General features: G+C 47.7%; 1 protein-coding gene across 11 annotated transcripts in view; it reads right to left on the bottom strand.

Moving 5' to 3' along the window:
* The window catches only part of BAZ2A (bromodomain adjacent to zinc finger domain 2A), a 1,342,005-nt gene that overhangs the window by 488,937 nt on the left and 837,828 nt on the right, over window positions 1-15,240 (bottom strand). The window lies entirely within an intron of this gene.

Raw genomic sequence — 15,240 nt, 5'->3', positions numbered from 1 at the left:
GCCTGGACCGCGCTCAGAGTCAGAACTCCTGGCCCCCGCGACACCCAACGCCGCCAACACCCTCCAAGCACTCAACATCGGATGAGCACATGCATGCTTCCTGGCCGCCCCGGAGCACACCGAAGGCCCCTTCTCATGTCGGAACTGCAGCTTCACCAGTCTCCGAGCCGCCAACCCGCCAACCAGAACAGGACACAACCACCTCAGATGCATACTGCTGAAAACCTGCTCCACACGCAGTCGAACTCTGGGACCTACTCGACACATCCTCCCTGGACGTAGCCTTCCTGACAGAAACCTAGATGAAAGGCTCCTCGGCACCAGACATCGCCATAGTCGTACAGACGGATACAAAATCACCCGCAGAGACAGCACCAACGGAGTAGGTGGGCTCACCATCATCCACAAGACCACCCTCATGGTCTCGACCAACTACGATGACACCCTCAGCGCCGCCGAACACCTGCTCTTCCAGATCCACAGTGATCCCAACACCACCCTCAGAGGAACGCCGATCTACAGACCCCCCGGACTCCGACCTCAGTTCAGCAACTCCATCGTCGACTTTGTCAGCATGCACGCCCGCGCCTCCACGGACTACATTCTCCTCGGAGACATGAACTTCCACCTCGGGAACAACAACAACATCAACTCCACCACCCTGACCAACAACCTCACCAACCTCGGACACAGACAGCTTGTCACTTCGCCCACCCACTCCGCCGGCCACACGCTTGACCTCATCTTCTCCGCAAGCCCCCACGTCTCCTTCAGCCACACCACCGAACTCCACTGGACCAACCACCGATGCATCCACTTCACCTTCCAGAAATCCACCATGCACCACCGCACCCAACAGACCCCCTGCCGCAGCTGGAGCAAAATCACAGAAGACCAGCTAAACACCGCCCTCGCCAGACGCCCACCCACCGACCACGACACCGCCGCCAGCAATCTCAGACGCTGGATCGAGGACTGCACCAACACGCTCGCCCCGCTCAAGAAACCCTCCAACAGACATCACCAAGAATGCCAGCTGGTTCTCCGCAGAACTCCAGACCTCCAAACAAACCTGCCAGAAACTAGAGAAGCCCACAAGAAAGCCATGCGCCAACATCATCACCTCATCAGAGCCGCAAAAAGGACCTCCTTCAAGGACCACCTTGACAACAACGTACACAACAGCAAACAGCTCTTCAACATCGTGAAGGAACTCTCCAACCCCAGCTCCAACACCAAAGACATCGCACCATTACAAGACCTGTGCGACTCCCTCGCCACCTTCTTCCACCGCAAAATCAACGACAGCTTCGACAACCTGACCACCCCAACAACCAAAGACACCTCAGACCCCCTATAGTGCAGAGGATCTACTTTAAAGCCCTCTGTGTTGTGTTTAAGGCACTGCATGGTTTAGGTCCGATACCTTTGCAGAGTAAATTCCATTGGTGAGCCCCTTCCCGCTGCCTTCGGTCGTCCGCAGCGAATTGGGTGAAACTACCCGTGACCAGAAGAGCTAGGTTGGGGGGGTCAAGCTTTTAGTGTTGCTGCTGCAAGACTCTGGAACGAGCTACCCCTTGAGCTGCAACAGACACATGATATCTTGCCCTTTCGTAAACAAATAAAAACCTGGTTCTTTCCTAGAACATAATCTTTAGCTGATTTAGTTCACAGCTGTTCTTTTACTGTCTTCTTCCCTCTTTAGCGCCAGGATGCCCGATGGGTTGCAGCCCGCTTTACAAATTTCCTTTACATTACATTACCCCAGGACCACCACCCACAACGACCCCCTGCTCACCAAGACCCACATCAACGACGACACCATCAAGATCATGAACACCATCCACTCCGGCTCCCTGGCAGACCCATGCCCCCACCACATCTTCAACAAAGCCAGCGCCACCATCGCGCCACATCTCCGCAAGGCCATCAACAGCTCCTTCGAGACCGCGACCTTCCCGGAGAGCTGGAAGGATGCTGAGATCAATGACCTGCTCAAGAAACCCAAGGCGGACCAGAGAGACCTCAAGAACTTCCGGCCCATTTCTCTGCTCCCGTTTCCAGCAAAGGCGATAGAGGAAGCCGTCAAGAAACAACTGACCCACTACCTCGAGGAGAACATCATCCTGCACCCGTCTGGGTCCGGATTCCGCAGCAACCACAGCACCGAAACTGCCCTCATCGCCGCCACCGACGACATCAGGGCCCTGCTGACAAAGGCAAAACCGCGGCACTCATCCTCCTGGACCTATCAGCCGCCTTCGACACCGTCTGCCACCGCACCCTACGCAAACGCCTCCACAACGCAGGGATCCGAGACAAGGCTCTGGAATGGACCACCTCCTTCCTCTCCGGCAGAACCCAGAGTGTCCGCCTCCTCCCTTTCCGGTTCGAGGCCTCCAAGATCATCTGCGGAGCCCCCCAAGTATCATCCCTCAGCCCGACATTGTTCAACTCCTACATGGCCCCGCTCACCCAAGTTGCCAGACTGCACAACCTCAACATCATCTCCTAGGCCGACGACACACAGCTGATCCACTCCCTCACCAAGGACCTCCTCACCGCCAAAACCAACATCCACGAAGGAATGAAAGCCATCGCCGGATTGCTGAACTCGGACAAAACGGAGGTCCTCATCCTCTGTTCCACCCCCTCAGCCTGGGATGACTCCAGGTGGCCAACCGCCCTAGGAGCAGCTCCAGCACTCACCGACCACGCACGCAACCTGAGATTGATCCTCGACCCAAATCTCTCCATGACCAAGCAAGTCAACGACGTCTCATCCTCCTGCTTCAACACCCTCGCATGCTCCGGAAGATCTATACGTGGATCCCAACCGACACAAGAAGAACGGTCACCCAGGCCCTTGTCAGCAGCAGGCTGGAATACGGAAACACCCTCTACGCGGGAGCCACGGCCAAACTGCTGAAACGACTGCAATGCATACAGAACGCCTCTGCCCGCCTGATCCTCGACATCCCTTGACACAGCCACATCACACCCCACCTGAGAGACCTGCACTGGCTGCCCGTCAACAAGAAGATCACCTTCAAACTCCTCACCCACGCACACAAGGCACTCCATGACACCAGACCAGCATACCTCAACAGAAGACTCACCTTCTACATCCCTAACCACCAGCTCCACTCCGCTGGTCACGCCCTCGCTACCGTCCCCCTCATCCGAAGAGTGACTGCCGGAGGCAGATCATTCTCCTACCTCACCGCCAAAGACCTGGAACACCTTCCCCATCCTCCTACGGCAGACCCAAGACCTACTTACCTTCAGGAGACTACTCAAGACCTGGCTCTTCGAGCAGTAGCAGCACCCCCCCCCCCCCCTATAGCGCCTTAAGACCCTCAAGGGTAAGTAGTGCGCTTTACAAATTTCATGACTGATTGATTGATAGCACAACCCTCTCAATGCCTTAGGAATGTCAGTATTTACCTCTTGTCGCAGCTGAACCTTGAGAATGCTGGTGTCCCATCTCTAGTGTGGTGACTCATCCCAGTGGCTAGAAGAGGTTGGCCTGAATCTGGAACCATATGAACCCTACTCCTATTTGCTTTGAAATATCTCTTTCTACAGTCACAGTATTCTCCAACTAAACAAGTGGCTAATAGCCAAAGGAGAAACGTGACTTCCAGTGGACATCCCCAACCCTCTGCAGGATAAACTCTACCATGACATGTAGATTTTGAGGCACATGCCCCTAAAAGATAAACACTTTTTGAGCCAAGCAATGCTCACTGTTGACAGTCCTGTGGGATTTGAGATGCCAGTGACTAGGAACGCTGACCCCTCAGTCACTAGGGTTCAGCAAGGGAGGGTAAAGAATTCTCCACTCTATGCATACTGTTTTGATGGTGGGTGTATGAAACTGCCAATTTTTATGCCTATAAATTGGACTCTATATTTAGGCAGGTCACTTCAATCTAGAATTTCCTAGTATACCACAGCCACCTACATTAAAGTAAACCTTGGGCCCCAGTATGCCTGCTTGTATTCCGTTACTCAAACCCCCCACTCAAAGACAAAACCAGAGGGCTTCTGAACTGTTCATAGAAGACAAAGCATCCATTGACCACATGGATCAATAGTAAACTATCCTGTAGCACATAGCTAAAACCGAGTTACAATAATATTTAAAGTTGGGTGTTCGCCCAAAAGGATCTAAGTATTTCTGTTTTTCTCAGTGTATCCTGTTTTGAAGTTAACTATAATGTACATACTTGTAATAAACTCCTTTTCTTAAAAAATAAAAAAAGTTAAGAATACACTGGACATTGCATTTATTAGCCTTCATCTACTGCGTTACACTGCATCAAAACTCAAATTACCACCTGGAAAAAGCCAGAATTGTTCAAATCCTAATACCCCCCAAAAATATAGGTCTCAAACTGGGATACCTGATCATTTGGATTGAAATCAATATTTATTATCGCCTTTACAGCAGTTGCAAATGAAAGTAATACCAGTTAGTGCCTAGTAACATCTGACTGCCCTGGGATGCCCCTTCCAAAAGAGACCTCAAAGTTGTCATTTCTCAAGATGGGTCAGCATACATAAGTAACAATCACAACCACATTACAGAAGATATTCATCAGAAGTCCTTTCTAACCCATATTTAAAGTCAACTTCTGGATTGTCTAGGACAGAACATAACACAAGGAGTGAAGTAAGGAATATGTTACTTACCCTGTAAACATCTATTTGTAGCGTGTAGTGCCGTAGATTCATATGCTTAGCGTTCTCCTGTCATCTAATGTAGGGCTTGGCTTAATACAAGTTGTTTTTCTTCGAAGAAGTCTTCTAGTACCGAGGTATAGTGACTCCTCCTCTGGTGTGCATTGTGCATGTTACTTGGCTCCTTTGTTAGAAAAGGAGCAATATGGTGACAGAAAAAAGAAATATGCGTAGAACTGTGAGTGTGGAACATATGTGCTAGATAAATTATCAATTACTGCAACGAAAAGCTTCCGGAGACAAGGGTGGGTGCATATAAATCTACAGCACTACATGCTACAAAAAGAGGTTTACAGGGTAAGTAACATATTCCATTCGTAGCATGTGCTGGCCATAGATAAGTATGCATAGCATCAAATATAAAGCAGTGCTCCCCTTTGCAGTGGCTGGGGATTGGTTGAAGTACTTGTTTGAAATAGTGTTTCAAGTACAACTTGATCCACTCTTGCTTGTTGATGTGTGAAGACATCAACGCAGTAGTGTTTAGTGAATGTATGACGGTTATTCCGTGTTGCTGCTCTATACATATATTTGATAGGGATATTTCCCAGAAAAGACATAGTGGCTCCCTGTATACGTGTGGAATGAGCCTTTGGTACTCTTTTGGCTTTTTGATAACAGGGTTGAATGCATTTAACTATTCATCGAGGTATTCCTGCTTTGGATATTGGTGCCCCCTGGTGAGGTTTGATAAAGTTGAGTTCTCCTGAATGGTTTTTCATTCAATGTAGAACATAATAGCCCTTTTGACATCTAATGTATGTAGGGCTCTCTTAACTACTGTGTCTGGGTTAAGAAAGAATACTGGTAGTTCTATGGTCTGACTTGCATGAAAGGCTAAGACCACCTTGGGTAGGAATTTTGAGGTAGTCCGTAGAACTAATTTGTTTGGGAACATTTTAAAGAAAGGTTATTGCAGTGAAGTGATTGCCACTAAGTAGGACATTTTCAATGTTAAAAATTGGAATGGACGGAATGAAGTGGTTCGAATGGTGGCCCCATAAGCCAGGATGGGGGAGGTGGAGTGGAGGGGTGGGATAACTCTTTTCAGTACTTCCATGAATGCCCGGCTTACTGGTATTTCAAACACAGACCTATATTGCCTATTTCAAATGTAGACCGCTAGGGTTGCTAAGTGTAATCTGATAGATGTGTAAGAAAGCTCTGCTTGCTGCAGATGGAACAGATAACCTATAAGGTCTTGTACTGTGGGTGCTAAAGGCTGTATTTGTTTACGGGTAGAGTAATGTACAAACCGTTCAATTTTTGCAGCATAGCACCCTCTAGTTGTAGGCCTATGCTTGTTTAAGTATGTCCATACATTATTGTGGTAATTTAAGATGCCCAAATTCTAGGATTTCAGGAGCCAAATAGCTAGATTTAGCTGACTGGGATGCATTAGCCTTCTTTATCCTGCATCAGTAGATGTGGCCATAGAGGTAGTTTCTCGTGTGGCACTAAAGATAGTTGCGAGTAGGGTTGTGAACTATGCCTGCCATGCCCATGTTGGGGCTATTAAGAATAGTGTTGGATATGTTTGTGTTAACTTCTACATGATAGTATGATAGTGTTGTGGAGAAGCACACCACTTATTTACTGATTTAATAACCACTTAATTAGTTGCTCGGTTTGTTTTTTATTCCAAGCGTGCTGTCAAGGTGGCACGTCTGTCCACACTCCGTGCCTTGATAATAAACTTCCTAACTTGAATGGACTCGCCACTCAACCTCTACGCACTGTTGCTATATGTGAATATTTCACAATTATTTTGTTTTCTAAAATATGTTTTTTAACAAAACTTTTTTCATTATTCATACTTGAACATAAACATGTGTTAACTTCTACACCACATATGGAATGAGTGGGAGAGGAGGAAAAGCATAGTAGGCAAATACTACAGAACAATTCGTGCATAAGGCAATGCCCTTGGATTGAGGGTGAGGAAACGTGGATGCAAAGCTTTGCATTTGGCGCTGAGGTGAGTGGCAAACAAGTCTATGCTTGGTATTCCCCATCTTATGATGTAAGAGTCGAGTAGTGGCAAGTTAATTCCCTACTTTTGTAGATGGTGATGTGTCCTACTGAGCATATCTGCAAAGTTGTTGTCCACCCCAGGTAGGTATTCTGCTAGGAGGTGGATTTTGTGGGAGATTGCTCAGTCCCAGATGCTCTCTGATAAGAGGGATGGCTGTGAGGAGCTTGCCCCCGTATCTATTTTTGAATATAATGCATTGCAGTCACATTGTCTGTGCATAATAGTACCACTTTCTGTTGTAGGTGATTGCGAAAAGCTTTGAGGGCTAGTTGAATTGCTAGAAGCTCTAGATGATTGATGTGTAGATGTCTCTGATATACTGTCTGTGAGAAGTTGGCCTGATATATGATGCTCACTAATTCTAGTGATCACCTTGTATCAGTCCAAACAACCCCTTATGGTGATTGGTTGTAAGTCAACCGGATAGACCAGCTATCCTAGTAGCGTGGACAAAAGCAGTCTTTAGGCTAAACTCTTTTGGCATGTGAAGCCAGCTGTTTTACCACAATATAACCCCTTGAATACCAGATGAAAGAACACCATACAGGTTGTTATGAAAATAAAGGATATATTTATTAATAACAACACCTCTGAACTCTTTATGAGGTCAGAGGGCTAAGCACATGACAATACTACAAGAGAAATACGAGTTCGCACAATATCTACAAGTGTGCCTGAGGGGCACGGCAAACCATATACTCAAAACAATGGAATGCGAGGAAGGAAAATACTGTAAGAAGATCCAGAGGCTGGAGGATCGCTGGGACTACGCTACGAACTAGGTAAGTACGGAGCAGGAGACGAACCCGGCTGGATGGAGGGAAAACAACAGTGGACCTGGACACTAGAATAGTGGACCCAGACTTCAGCACCTAGAAGCTTTAGTTACCTAACCCACAGGCTGCGGGTGCATAGGGCTGAAGTTGCGTCGGGTTTGCTGCGTTGATCCCGGTGATGCCCTGAAACAAGGAGTTGCTGGCAGGCAGCCAGATGGAGGAGTCCGGTGGTTCCAAGGATGGAACTAGGAAGAAGGAAGTCCTGAAAAGGAAGGGGACAGAGTCTTGGTCACTAGCCAGTGACGGTGCTGGAACCAGGAGGGAACCAGATGCTGTCGCCGCGTTCAGGTGAAGGAAGGGTCGCTTCTCTCTGTAGCTGCGCGGGCCAGGAGCTGTTCTTCACGACCAGGCTGGAGGCACGAGCTGTCCCACGTAGTCTGCTGCTGTTGGCGGTGTCGGATCGTCGATCTGGACAACAGGCCTTGGCTAATGCAAGCCACGCGGTGGAACAAAGATGGCGTCTGGTGTGGACCAGGAGGGTCCGGGGTGCTTCTCTTTCACAAGGAAGCAAGGGCCAGTCTGGGGGACCAGACTAGCAGTGTCGAAATCTTCGGGTCGTCGTCTCAGAGGTCACTAGCCAGCCGGCAAGTGACCAGACAACAGGAAGGGCAGCAACCAGGCAAAAGGGCCCCACACAGATCACGGGGATGCTGGGGGGCTGGTCTTTGGTGCAGGAGCTGCGTCGGTGTGGGGCTTCTCAGTCCCCAATGCACTCACTCGAGGAACCCTCAGGGGTCGTGCTGGAAGCGCTGTGCAGGTTTCTTCAAGATGGCCGTCTCCACGTTGCTCGTCGCACCCACGGGTCCCAGCTGTGCTGTGGATGTGGGTAGAGGTCAGAGAGGTCTGGAGGTCCGGGTCTTGTTGAGCTGGGTCGTCGGATTCCGGGATGGAAGGACTTTTCAGCAAACCGCACAGGAGCTTGATGGTGCCTGCGAAGCAGGATGGTCACTCCCTGACCATAGGGGAGATTCTTCAGTCTTCTGGTGTCCAGGAGGTCGAAGGTCAAGAGTTCTTCATGGAAGTTGTCAAGAGTAATCTAATCTGGAATGGGACCAGCTCCTACCTTTATTCAGCTAAAGGGGGCTGCACTAGGACTAGGTCCCTCCCCTGGGTGGGACCAGGAAGGGGGGTGGTTACACCCCCTATCCTTTGTCCAGTTTCCCGCCAGAGCTGGGGCTGGAGTGCCCCAGCAACTGGTTGGAACCGGTGTATGCACAGGGCACCTTGTGTGCCCCAGGCATGTCTCATTCCTTTCAGCCTTGGCCTACCTAATACACAAAATCCTGTCTGGGGTGGTGCTAGCACCTCCCAAGGCAGGAAACGCTTTGTCTGAGTCTCCCTTGCTGGAAGGTCTCCCAGCAGCAGGAGGTCAGACTTGTGTCTGTGGTGGCAGCATCCATTTTGTGATGCTGAGGCTCGAGTTAACTTTAACCGGGGTTTACAGTTATACATGTCGTGTCCCTCTAGAAGGGTGGAATGCTAACCCCGTCGCCAGAATTGGCGAGGGGTTAGTATTCCAATTCGTATGACACCTTACTCGACATGTTTTGATAATGCTATGCCAAAGTTAGCATTTAACCGCGAGGATTATAATGCACTTAAGAGTATATGGTATAGCGTTATCATGGAACAGCTATAAGGACTTGGTTCCGCAAGCTGCAAACGGGCTCAGCTCATGCCAGAGCACCATCTCACATAATTCCAAGCACTCTGCCTTCAGGATTGATAAGGCCTGCCATAGGAGTGACTGATAGGAATATATGTGTCCATTTTAGGGTTAGATATAGGAATACTATATCTAAAGCAAAGGGTGATTACACCACCTTGCCCCAGTTGTGTCAGATTTGGGTGGCCAGCCAGGGGTGGCATAATACTTGCTGCAGCCCCTGGTAGGCCCTGGGTACACCTATGCCCTGCATACCTAAGGTATACTGTACAGGGACTGATAAGGTGGCCCAGTACCAATTGGTAAATGCACCTAGGGTACATGGTTGTAATTTAGAGAGAGAACAGCTAGGCTGTGGGTCTGATTAGCAGGCCCACAGCCAGGGAAGGTCGTAAACCAGTGAAGCAAAAAGCAAAAATCTGGGGTGGCCATGGGATTGCAGACCCCACTCTCCTGCACTGTCCATAGATCCTGAACTGTGAGATCTAGCATATGTGCCTCCCACCCCTGAAGGAATGCATCTCTGGTAATGGTGACTTGAGGAACTGAGACTTTGAAGGGCCTACCTTGTAACAAGATGTTGTTGTTCCGTCATGGCAGAGAGCGATGAGTCACTGACCCTACCAATGCTAGATCTTATAGATGCTCCTCCACTTGAGACCTCCTCCACTTGAGACCACTGAGATTGTAGGGTGTGCTGAATGGGGCGCATATGCAGGCGAGCGTGTGGTACTACGACTATGCAGGAAGACATCAAAACTAAAAGAGCCCTCACCATTTTTACTGCAAGTTGAGCTTATGGTTGAAAAAGAGGCAATGTTTCTGTGAACTTTTGCATTCTTTCTGGACTGGACAGACCTTAGCTTTAACTGATGTGTGTGAAGATCCTAGTAGTGGTATAGACACTCCCATATATTGGGACCATGTGGTGATCTTTGACAACCATTGTTTTGATGGATTGTAGGTGTTTTAATTATTTTCATGTCTCTTTGTAGCTTCAGAGTGGGAGTGTTTCACAGAGTAAGACGGCCTTAGCCTTGCCAGAAACAGAACGTGTGGGATGTGCGTTTGAAAGCATGAGACAGAGAAATGCGCTCGGTTTCGGAGTGTAGTGTTATAGGCAGCGGTGACCAAACTTGCATTATGCTGTAAATTGGGGAATGAATTGTATGGTGCTATAGACAGTGGTGACCTGGTAAGAAGAGGGTCTGGAACGTGTAGGAGCGCAGGAGAATACGTTAGAACGCCTTTGCCTTGGAATGCTTGCATGGAGCTCGGTCAGCACCAGTAAGTTTCCTTGTTCTATAGAATGTCTTTTCATGCATTGAGATTATAATAAATCTTGGGTTTCTCGACTCAGAGGCCGGATTTTGTCCTGAGGGACGAACGTGTCTACTCAGTGCTGCATTTCTCGGCTTGAGGAGTCTCTTGTGAGTTCAGGACTGTGATTTGGAATCCCCCAGTCTTGTGTGGGCTAAGAAGAAGATATTGAAACTGGTATTTTTTCTGCTAAGTTGTATTGTGATGTGTGAGTGTGTCTGTGTGCACATTCATGTATTCAGTGGTTCTTGTTTATTGGCATTCATTTATATGTGTGTCAATCATCTGACGTCTTCTGTGTTTATATTTTATATGTTTCCCTGCTTTCCTTTGACACGGCTTATTTACTATTTCTTGCAGTGGGCAAACAGTATTACTTTTATTTGCTTGTGTTCTATTTCTCTTGCATTTATTTATGAATGTATATCTATATCTATCTATAAACACAGACACACACACACACACAGACACACAGATGAGACTTTAGTATGTTGAGGGAAAATCCCAGTTTGTGCAGAAGATTGATAACCTGTCGAGTGTCCTGAAGACACTGCTGGTAGTTTGGGCTCTTGATGAACCAGTCGTAAAATGGGAAAATGTATATTCCTTCTCTTCGGAGATGAGCACCCACCCACGGCGCCTGCTCGGGAGACCAGTGCTCGACTAAACGCTGCTCGGGAGACGAGTGCTCGACTAAACGCTGCTCGTAAGACCTGCTCTACTAACGTTGCTTAAACCCCTGCAGTAAAATTCAGGAGTTTGTGCTCTGCCGCAATTGTTTAAAGCCCTGAAAAACCTTGGCTATTGCGCATGCTCGCTGGATCAGTGCATCTGAAAACGCCGATCAGTGATTCACTTCGGAAAACGTTGAATACCCGTTCCGCTCGCCGTCTGAGAACCGACCAAAGATCTAGCACCCTCGGATCCACGCATACCAAGAGACTGCTCACTTGTTCCGCGCATGTATTAAAGCATCCTGTTGAATCTTCGGCACCACTATCTTCATTTGGAGACCGCCTTACAGAGCCACCGGTCCCCCACAAAACTACAAAATACATTGCTCCGCCATGGACCCATTGCTGACAGTGATAGGAACCTGCCACACTACATTAGTTTCGTCCTACAGTTGAGGAGGAAATCCTTTTGGCCCTGAGGAGAATGCCACTGTGAAATATAGGGATTCGAAACGTGTAGGCCTCTGTCTAAGAGTCTGCTCTCGTAAATTCAAATGTTGATTTCTACTACATTTGAGTTCAATCTTGAGTACACATTGTAGAATAAACTTGTCCCTTGATAAGTGTCATTGCTACTAAACCAGTGGAGTGTACTATTTTTAAGAAAAACATTTCTTTACAACTTGTTTTTGATGAAGAGAGCAGTTCCGTTTGTTAACTTTTACACACTGGTACATTTGCCATTCCAGATTGTGTTAAGTTTTGTATGAATGCATGTATGTGAGTTGAGTGACTGTGATATGTTTGACTAGTGCAAGTGTGTGTTTAACTTTAGTGTGCTGTGTCCCATTCACTTTTATTTAATGTATGTAACTTTTTTTATAAATTTATGTACTGTATTTTTTCATTGAGATTGAATAAATAGCTATTAAGTAGCAAACTCTGGTTGAAATTAGCTTTTTCTTCTGTGAAGTCATTTAAGGTTTTGGAATTGTTATATCAGTTTAGGCATATTTTCCTGTTATATTGCCACTACAATAAGGCATTTGGAGCTGTAGTGACCCTGAATTGTAGCACCTTGAATTGATAATGTTGGCTGTTGAGTTGAAAACGTAGATAACAGAAGTGCGCTGGATGAATAGGAATATGGAAGTATGCCTCTTTGAGGTCTAATGCGGTCATGAAATCACCTTGCTGTAGCAGTGGTACCACCTCTTGTAGTGTGATCATGAGTAAGTGTTCTGAGGAGATGTAACTGTTGAGTGGCCTGGGATCCAGAATAGACAGTAAGGTTTTTTCTTTTATGTGGATGAGAAAATATAGGGCGTATACTTCATGTACCCAATGTTGTAGGGGTACAATTTAGATTGCTCCTTTTTGAAGAAAAGCTTGGACCTCGTCCTGCAAAAGGTCAAGATGTTCTTGTGTCATATATTGTGTATTGGTGGTATTGTGGGTGGTGGCTCCTTGAGTTCTAGACAATACCCATTTTGGATTATGGAGAGTACCCATTGGTTTGTGGTGATGTTTCGCCAATGTGGGTAGACATTTTGTAATCTCCCCCCAACTAGTGTTTTATATGGTGGTTGGTGGGAGACGTAAGTGAGCGCTGTTTTGGAGGGGTGAGAATTTTGGTAGTGGTTGCACGGCCTCTACTTCTATTTATATAGTTTGTTTTATAGAAAGATCCTCTGGTAAACTGACTCGGATATGAGCCCTGTTGTTTATGGTCATTGGTGGAGTCAGAGGACCAACACCCTTTGACTGCACCCCTGTATTGGACCCTACGAAAGGAACTACGGTGTTGGTATGTCTGTAGGGCCCCCCTTGCTTCAGTGGTGTCCGTGTCCTTTATAATTTTTCAAGCATTTCATCCACCTGTGGACCAAAGAGATTTTGACAATCAAATGGTAAAAAGGTAAACCACTTGTGTTGTACATCTGGTTGAAAGCTGGAAACCCTGAGCCACGGGTGTCATCTGATAAGGACACTGGTGGTGGCTTCGAAAGGCGCTTGTCCGCAGAGTCAAGGGCGCATTCCATACAGCGATAAGAAATAGCCTTGCCCTCTCTACACTAGTAATGTACCACATTGTTGGTATTGATAAGGGAGGTGTTGCAGCACTTCCTGTATTTAGTCTCATGTGGCACGATTATTTCTGGATAGTAGCCTTACAGAATATGAAATGTGCCTGTGGTTGGCTGCTTGTGCTGTGATGCGTTTGCCTGTGGCATCATATTGTCTACTCTCTTTATCAGAAGGAGGGACATCCCCTGTGGCTTGTGAATTTGTCCTTTATCTGGCTGTGAGTACTACTAATGAATCAGTTATAAATGGTCCCTTCATATATTCAGTCTAGGGAGCGACTGAGCTGTTTGTGACCTATTACGTGTCTCTACTAGGAAGTCATCCTCTTGTGGTATAGTGGGTAGGGTTACCGTATGGTAATCAGCAGCTCTGCTGATAATATTACGATATGATTTTCAATAATCTGGGGGTGACGGTTTGGAAGGGTAGATGTTAGGATAGGTACCATTTACTGGATCTGCATCATAAATATCCCAAGTGTCAGGGGCAGTATTGGGGTCTCCCTTGGGCGTCTTCAAATAGGGGATATTATCAGTAGGCGACTGATCTGGTGAAAAAAGTGGGCGCTCTGAGGGCAGGTGTTCAGGAGAGGGAGGATGCACCGGCCTTGGTAGTGGTGAAGGCGGAGTAGGTGAGGATGGAAGTAGAGGTGAAGGAGGAGGAGGAGAAAAAGGAGGGGAATAAATTGGGCTTGCGCCTCTGTCCTATTTTGGTGGTTTGGCTGGTTTAGTTCCAACAATGTCCTCCTCAAATGTGTTCTTTTGGAAAGTTTAAAGGAAACAAGTTGTGGTGCTTTGGTGCTCAGTTTCCTGGTGTGGGTGTGTGCAAAAAGCATCTTTTAGTCCCCTGTCAAGTTTGTCTTGCTAGTGCCTGAGAATGGACTGCAGTTCTTTTTGCCGTGGCTCTGGGCCATCTTTCAGGCTATCGGCGTCAAAGACGGTGTTGACGCCGAAGAGGTTTTCACTCCCTGTTGCAGCTTTGTGCGTATGTGCTTTCGATGCAGATGACTTAAGTGTTGGCTACGAACCTGCGGACTTGGAGGCAGAAACATTTTGGGGTTCTGAGGCTCTCTTTGGATCCGATGTACGCTGCTTCGGCTCTGAGTCTCTGCCTGACTTTCGTTGTGCCGATGAGGCCTGTTTCGGTACTGGCACTGAAACTTTAAGGCCCTATATTTTTCTAGGCTAGTTGGAGGCTTTCCAGGAGGAGTGGAATTCTGTTTGTGCGCCTGCTGTTGGAAACGTCCATGGCCCAAGGGTAGTGAGGCTCCGAAAGCCAGTTTGAGTGGTTTGGTACAAGTTTGGGTGGCTTCCGCCGGGGTTCTCATGTGACTTTGCCTGGATTCGGGTTCAGAGTCTGAGCTGTCCCCACTGCTATCCAGAAGTATCTGTACATCTGGAGGCATCGTTTGCGCTTCTGTGCCCTCTGTTTCTTGTTCGGAGTCTGGTGACCATTCCCCCAAAGATGTACGGAACGTTTTCTGTGCGTCTCTGCATGGTGGTGTGGGCCTAACAATGCTCCATTCGAGGCCAAAGTGTTTTTTCTTTGACCAGAATGCCAAGCACACCTCGCAGGAAGTCTCCTCATGTTCCAGTGACAAACAGATTGAACACTCTGTGTAGGTCTTGCAGGGAGTGGCACTTGGGGCAAAAGCTGAAGGGCATGTTTTCCAATCCTCGTGGACAATGGCCTGGAGGGTGGAGACAAAGAAGTTTCAGATGGCCAGGCCCTAGCCTGGGCAGGCATTTGGAAATGTCCAATAACACCAGCAGGTGTTGTTCAGTTGTGAAAGCGGACGGTTGGACCAAAAAACCCTGGGGAACTACAAGGGCCTTGGTGAGGAATCGAGCTTCGGTCCCAGAGTTGCAATGTTGA

This window comes from Lissotriton helveticus, chromosome 1_1, assembly GCF_964261635.1.
Source record: "Lissotriton helveticus chromosome 1_1, aLisHel1.1, whole genome shotgun sequence".
NCBI classification, from domain to species: Eukaryota; Metazoa; Chordata; class Amphibia; order Caudata; family Salamandridae; genus Lissotriton; species Lissotriton helveticus.
Note: the sequence above shows the minus strand (reverse complement) of the source record. Positions and strands in the feature narration are given on the sequence as shown.